This window comes from Berghia stephanieae, chromosome 11 (assembly GCF_034508935.2).
Source record: "Berghia stephanieae isolate SIO BIC M18660-M18661 chromosome 11, UCSD_Bste_1.3, whole genome shotgun sequence".
NCBI classification, from domain to species: Eukaryota; Metazoa; Mollusca; class Gastropoda; order Nudibranchia; family Aeolidiidae; genus Berghia; species Berghia stephanieae.
Genome location: NC_088370.1, coordinates 17,891,287 through 17,898,786, shown reverse-complemented (window position 1 = coordinate 17,898,786; position 7,500 = coordinate 17,891,287). Strand labels below are relative to the sequence as shown.

At 35.7% G+C, this 7,500-nt stretch overlaps 1 protein-coding gene across 5 annotated transcripts in view; it reads left to right on the top strand.

The window, feature by feature from the left end:
* LOC144957338 (aquaporin-5-like) overlaps positions 1 to 7,500 on the top strand; it is a 243,831-nt gene that overhangs the window by 18,596 nt on the left and 217,735 nt on the right. For 2 of the 5 annotated variants that reach the window (XM_078888493.1, XM_078888502.1), the window contains exon 1: positions 7,044 to 7,233. The exons of 2 other annotated variants lie outside the window; for them this stretch is intronic. The gene's annotated coding sequence lies outside the window, so the exon portion shown is untranslated. Of the gene's footprint in view, positions 1 to 7,043; positions 7,234 to 7,500 lie in introns of those variants that run through there. One more of the 5 variants, XM_078888495.1, reaches the window with a different exon arrangement.

The following is a 7,500-nucleotide window of genomic DNA, read 5'->3' as shown; positions in this document are numbered from 1 at the left end:
TTATATTGGAGACGGTTTGGTAAGTCTTAATAAGCTTTTGTTTGGGTCTTGTCGGGAGTGTGGGAAAAGGTGGTCTACTTTTGTTTTGGGAAATCTTCTTCTTCTTCTTGTTTTCCTCCTCCTCTCTCTTCTTCTTCTTCTTCTTCTTCTTCTTCTTCTTCTTCTTCTTCTTCTTCTTCTTCTTCTTCTTCTTCTCTTCTTCTTCTTCTTCTTCTTCTTCTTCTTCTTCTTCTTCTTCTTCTTCTTCTTCTTCTTCTTCTTCTTCTTCTTCTTCTTCTTCTTCTTCTTCTTCTTCTTCTTCTTCTTCTTCTTCTTCTTCTTCTCTCTCCTCTTCTTCTTCTTCTTCTTCTTCTTCTTCTTCTTCTTCTTCCTCTTCTTCTTCTTCTTCTTCTTCTTCTTCTTCTTTTCTTCTTCTTCTTCTTCTTCTTCTTTCTTCTTCTTCTTCTTCTTCTTCTTCTTCTTCTTTCTTCTTCTTCTTCTTCTCTCTCTCTTCTTCTTCTTTTCTTCTTCTTCTCTTCTTCTTCTTCTTTCTTCTTCTTCTTTCTTCTTCTTCTTCTTCTTCTTCTTCTTCTTCTTCTTCTTCTTCTTCTTCTTCTTCTTCTTCTTCTTCTTCTTCTTCTTCTTCTTCTTCTTCTTCTTCTTCTTCTTCTTCTTCTTCTCTCTTCTTCTTCTTCTTTCTTCCTTCTTCTTCTTCTTCTCTTCTTTCTTCTTTCTTCTTCTTCTTCTTCTTCTTCTCTTCTTCTTCTTCTTCTTCTTCTTCTTCTTCCTTCTTCTCTTTCTTCTTCTTCTTTCTTCTCTTCTTCTTTCTTCTTCTTCTTCTTCTTCTTCTTCTTCTTCTTCTTCTTCTTCTTCTTCTTCTTCTCTTCTTCTTCTTCTTCTTCTTCTTCTTCTTCTTCTTCTTCCTTCTTTTTCTTCTTTCTCTTCTTCTTCTTCTCTTCTTCTTCTTCTTCTTCTCTTCTTCTTTCTTCTTCTTCTTCTTCTTTTTTACTTCTTCTTTTACTACTACTACTACTACTACTACTACTACTACTACTACTACTACTACTACTACTACTACTACTACTACTACTACTACTACTACTACTACTACTACTACTACTACTACTACTACTACTACTACTACTACTACTACTACTACTACTACTGAAGAGACAAGGAAGTGAACTCAAGCATAAAATTAAATCTCAATCAATAGATAATCACAAAAAGAAAATAGGTGTGATTGTGACAGAAATAAATAGTACGAGTGACAGTATGAAAATGTTGAAAGCAGTGCATACAATCAAACGACAGAAAACACATAAAAGGCTTATAATCAAAGATAGATATAATAAGACCTTATGTAACGATAAAGAAATTATAAACACTATAAGCGTGTACTACACTGAGAAATACAAGGGTATTCAAGAAGTGGAACCATTCGATTCGACCAATTCAATGCCTGAAACGTCGATAACGCCCCAAGAAATAAGTGAAGCCATACAAAAGCTCAACAACAGATCGCCAGGTTTAGATGGTGTTATAGCAGAAGAACTAAAATATCTTGACGACGAATGCATGCAAATCCTAGCTGATATGTATAATTAGATATTTAAGACAAAACAAGTTCTCAATCTTGGAAGTGGAAAACTAATTCTGCAAAACAAACCAAATAAAAAGAAGGCCCTTTAGAAAATTTACGACCAATCGTTTTGTTATCCACTCTAAGAAAAAATAAAATGTCCTTTATTCATCCCACATGGGAAATTATTCTTTAGGATCTATTCCAAAGGAATTGTTATCATCTCCTAAAACTAAACTTAAGTATTTTGGTGATAGGTCTCTTATGAAATTCGGACCCACGATTTGGATGATCTCCCTCTATCTGTGAGATTCTCGAGCTCAATAGACATTCTAAAAAAAGCCCTGAAAACATATTAATTATCTTTTCAGAAAATAATAACTTAATTGAATTGTAAATGTATTGTATGTGGCATTTATATTGATGATGTATTGATGCCCTTTTATGATCTTAAGTGTTTTGATACTTTGGTTGAATTGTATTTTTTTTTTTAAAGCGCTTTGAGGTTTCGACGAAAGACGCTATATAAATATGCTTATTATTATTATTATTATTATCATTATTATTATTATTATTATTATTATTATTATTATTATTATTATTATTATTATTATTATTATCATTATTATTATTATTATTATTATTATTATTATTATTATTATTATTATTATTATTATTATTATTATTATTATTATCATCATTATTTTAATATTATTATTATTATTATTATTTATTATTATTATTATTATTATTATTATTATTATTATTATATTATTATTATTATTATTATTTATTATTATTATTATTATTATTATTATTATTATTATTATTATTATTATATTATTATTATTATATTATTATTATTACATGGAATAACCAGGTGTCAGCCGCAGTGCAGTGCTGCAAATTGAGATAGGGCGAGATGACTTGCTCAAGGCCACACAGCATGAAGAATATAAAGTACCGATTTTCTTTGTTTAGAACCAAGCTGCTCGTTGCTGGGCGGACGTGACATCAGACTATTGAATCCTATTTAAAACAAGTTTTGCAAGTTACTCGTACTCGTATATCATTAGGACAGCCTGGCTCAGCGGTACGGTCTTTGCTTCGTACCCGAAAGGAACCGAGCTCGATCACCCGCCGCTGCGCTGTGTGGCCTTGAGAAAGTTACCTCACCCTTGCTCAATTTGCGGCGCTGCACTGCGGCTAACGCCTGGGTTATTCAGGTCATCCCTTGGAATAGAACCTAGAGACAAATTTATCCTATGGGATGAATAAAGGGAATTATATTTATTATTTTATTTTATATATCAACGTCATCGTATATCAATCTATAAAAATAGTTTTATAATTTGTAGATTTGACAGTATATTACAATTCTGTGCTCATTGGAGAAAAAAAATTACAAGGGCGGAAAGGAAAAATGTAAAACCCCAACATAGTTGAGTGATTGTTATTCACTAAATTCTCTAAATTAGATCTTGGAAAAGGCTCTTTACTCACAATTTCATCGTATTCATGTGTAAAATGAGTACCTACCGGGTCGTTGTCAGCTTTGTATCTGTCGGGGAAAAAATATAGTAATATCGCCTAACTTGTGTCATGTCTCGTTCTACATTTTACGTGTTGCTGTTGGTCAGGGATCCTTTCTAAAGCGATTTGAGCACCGGTAGTGGATATTGCTCTATATAAAGGCTTACGTGTTTTCCCCCCATGCTTTTTTAGCCTATAATTAATTAATTAATTAATTATCTATTTTACCTGTAGATAGTATGCAGATGACGTCACTCAGGCCTTTGTTATTGTTTTTGCCATCCGCGTTTGTGAGTTGTTCTCACTAAACTTTATTAACCTGACTATAAACGTTCATGGTTACACAGAGTTTGTGTGTTGGTCCTTTATACTTCCGGATGGCAATGTTGTGAACACCTTGGCCAAGCGCATTCTATCTATACTAATTCAATGACTGTCGCCACAACCTACGGACACAACGGCGGACAAGAGCGGAACGCAACGAGCGGGTTTGTTTTGTCTGCGTCTCATCTCATGTAGTTCCATATCTGAAGCAGACGTCGGAGGTCATCTTCCGCCAAGCTGATCTATCTCTTGCCAATTCTATTAAAGCAGCGCCACCTTTCTCAGCTTCATCTGTCCAAGTTCTTATCCCTTTCAAATACGTTATTCTTTGTCTTCCTCTTATTCTTTTTCCATTCATCTTTCCAGTCAAGGCGAGTATTTCCAAACCAGGGTGGCGGATAATGTGTCCTAAAAATTCCATTTGGCGTTTGATGATTTTGTTATCAGTGATCTTTTTCTGTTTGCCATTTCTAAAATTTCTTCATTTCTTTTCCTTTCCATCCATGACACCCTCATCATTCTTCTGTAAAACCACATTTCCACTGCCTCCAGTCTTTTAACCATGGTCTTGTTTATGGTCCAGCTCTCACAACCATATAGCAGCACAGACAGTACATAGCAATCCAGGACTTTGATTTTTGTTTTCATGCTAATATTCCTGTTTTTCATAATTGTATGCAGCTGGTTGAATGCATTCTTCGCCATACCTATTCTTTTCTTTATTTCACAATCTGATTTTCCATTGGATGTTACATTGAAGCCTAAATATTTGAAACATTCAACTTGTTGTATTGTTTGTCCTCTGCTTGTTATTACACAGGCTGGTGGGTTATTATTTTTAGATACCGTCATACATTCTGTTTTAGATATATTCAGTTCCAGTCCCATATTTTCACTACTCCTGACTACAACATCCAGTAATTCTTGTAGTTCATGTTCAGATTCTGCCAGTAGAACCGTATCATCTGCATACCTCAGATTTGTTACATTCTTTCCTCCAATACACACCCCCTTCTTATGTTCGATATCTCTTAATATCATTTCACTATAGAGGTTGAATAAATCTGGAGACAAAACAACACCCCTGCCTAACTCCTCTTCTAATAGGTGTAAAACTGCTTAGTTCATTGTCAACACGCATTGCTGCTTCTTGTTCCCAGTACAAATTCCGTAATATTCTTAAATCTTTACCATCAACGTCCAAGGATGATAGAATTTTGAATAGTTTTTCGTGTTGTACTTTATCAAAGGCTTTTGAATAGTCGATGAAACACATATACAGATCTTTATTTACTTCAATACATCTTTCCATCAGCATTGATAATGTGAATATTCCATTTCTGGTACCCTTGTCCTCAACAAAACCAAATTGCATCTCCCCAATTTCAGGTCGTATTTTATTTCTTATTCTTAGTAAAATTATCTTCAAAAGAATTTTTGTGAGGTGGCTCATTAGGCTAATAGTTCTGTGTTGTTCACAATCAACTGCCCCTGGCTTTTTTGGTAGTGCTATAAAAATGGATCGTTTCATATCAGTTGGCATTTTTCCTGTGTCATACACTTGATTTAGAAGGTTTGTGATGAATTCAATCCCCCATTCACCCAGGCCAGTCAAGGCTTCAATTGTTATGGCATCAGGTCCTGCAGCTTTTCCATTTTTCATGCTTTTCATGACGTTCCTAACTTCATCTTTCATTATAGAAGGCCCTTCCAGTTCTTTTATCATAGGCATTTCTCCTCGATTATCAAAAAAAAGTTCTTCAATATATTCTGACCATCTGTTTAGAATGCAGTCTTTGTCCATGATGGTGTTTCCACGCTTGTCTTTGATGCATCCACTTTTAGCACCTGATTTAGTTTTGTTTGTCACTTCTTTGATTTTCTGATGGAAGAATTTGCCATTTTTTTCTTTGCAGGACATTATATAGTGACATTGTTCATTTATCCAGTCTTCTTTAGCTTCGTTGCATTTTCTTTTTATCTGCCTGTTCAGAGTCTTGTATTTTTCTTCCTGATTTTTGGCCTTTCTTCTCTCATTCATTAATTCTAATATCTCTGGAGTAATCCATTTCTTCTTCTGCAACTTAAGTGTGGTTGGAACATTTTCTTCTAATGATGCAGCAACACTGTCTTTAAACTGCTCATATTTCTCTTCTATATCTGTTAGTTCTCCAAGCACTTCAAACTTGTTTCTTACTGATAGTTCAAATTTTTCTTGTATCTTCTGTTCCTCCCGGAGAATGTCTAGTTGGTATTTAGGTTTAGCCTTTGCTCTTTTGCAGATTTTCAATTTAACTCGTATGGGGCATAGCACAGGTATATGATCGCTGTTACAGTCAGCCCCCGGCATAGATTTGGCATACAAAACCGAGTTTCGGAAACGTTTGCTGATGAGTATGTAATCTATTTGGTTTCTCACTCCATCTCCAGGACTTTTCCATGTCCACTTCCTTCTATTGTGGTTTGTTGACCAAGTATTTGTGATTGTCAGATCATGTTGACGGCACCATTGAATAAGACGATCACCTCTGTCATTTTTGTCTCCCAGACCATGTGGGCCCACAATATCTTCTATTCTTTCTCGGCCCACCTTGGCATTAAAATCGCCCATGATGAGTTTTATGTCTGAAGACTTAAACTGATGCATTGCTTTATCTATTTGTTGATAGAAATTTTCCACTTCTTCATCATCGTGACTGGTGGTTGGGGCGTATATTTGTAAAATATCAAAATCAAAAGGTTTTGCTTGTAGTTTGATTGCCATTACTCTGTCTGATATGGGCCAGAATCCTTTGACTGCTCGCGCCGTTTTATTATCTAGTATAATTCCAACTCCCCTTTGGTGTTCTCCTCCTCCTGAGTATATAATTTTACAGTCATCATAATTAAGTTCTCCTGCTCCTTTCCATCTAACTTCTGATAATCCTAAAACATTGATATTCAATCTCTTCATTTCCATAACTACATTTGCTAATTTTCCTTTCTGGTACAGACTTCTTACATTCCATGTTGCTGTTCGTAATGTTTGGTGGTGCACAGTAGCTGGATGACGGTCGAGAGTCACCTGTTCACCTGCATGACTATCTCTACCGGACGAGGCTGTAATCGAGTTGCTCGAAAAACATCCATTGACGTCGTTGACTAGATTCGCTTGGACGGACATCATGACGATCTTGGGATGATACGTCAGTGGTTTCCCGTTGCCTTCTGACGGATTTTTATCTGGTTTACTCCATAGCCTTTTGACCTCCGGTCATAACCCACAAGGCATGGGAGCATTTGGCAGGTTTTAAGGCGCCTCCCATTCACCTTGATAGTCCCTTCATAGAGTATATGAGGCATTTTGTATGTGTAGCTGTGCTGCCAGACTACCCAACCTCACTCTCCACGACTATCGCCAGTTGGTCCGCGGCTTTACAGCTAACCTATAGATCAGGATCTGTAGGCCGTTCCACGATCCGCCACCTGTGGACGCGCTGGGTTGGGGATGGTCGCCCCAGCTGTACCCAGTTTGTCTGCGTGCCGTGCCGTAATTTTGCGTGCGATGTCGCGAAGTGGACAAAACCATAAAAGGCGAGTGAGGGCGAAAGGGTGAGAGCGTGAGAGTGAAGAATACGAATAATGCCGAATAGTTCCATCCATCTTTGTGTTGGTTGTCGTCATCTTGTCTGCGCTGTGTAGTATTAAGAAAAAAAAAAGATTTAAAAAAAGAAAGGAAAATATATAAAAAGAGCGGAAACTAGAGAAAAAAGATAATATTATATAGAGGAAGACATAGCATCATCCGACCGCCGTTGTTGACTGTCGTCAAAAGAGTGAGTACTCCAGTGTCTAAAGAGTAGAAAGAGCGTAATACGTGTTTGTCATATATATATATATATATATATATATATATATATATATATATATAATATAGCTTATTCCTGGAAGATAAATCAATAATAGAAATATTTTTATAAATCTTACCTGGTGATTTTATCCCAATATTAGTGATATTTTCATTGTTACTGGTCTGCTCGGCTCAGGTAAGAAGAGATTATTATTTTAATCCATCATCTTTCATTTGACTTTTTTCTTCTTCT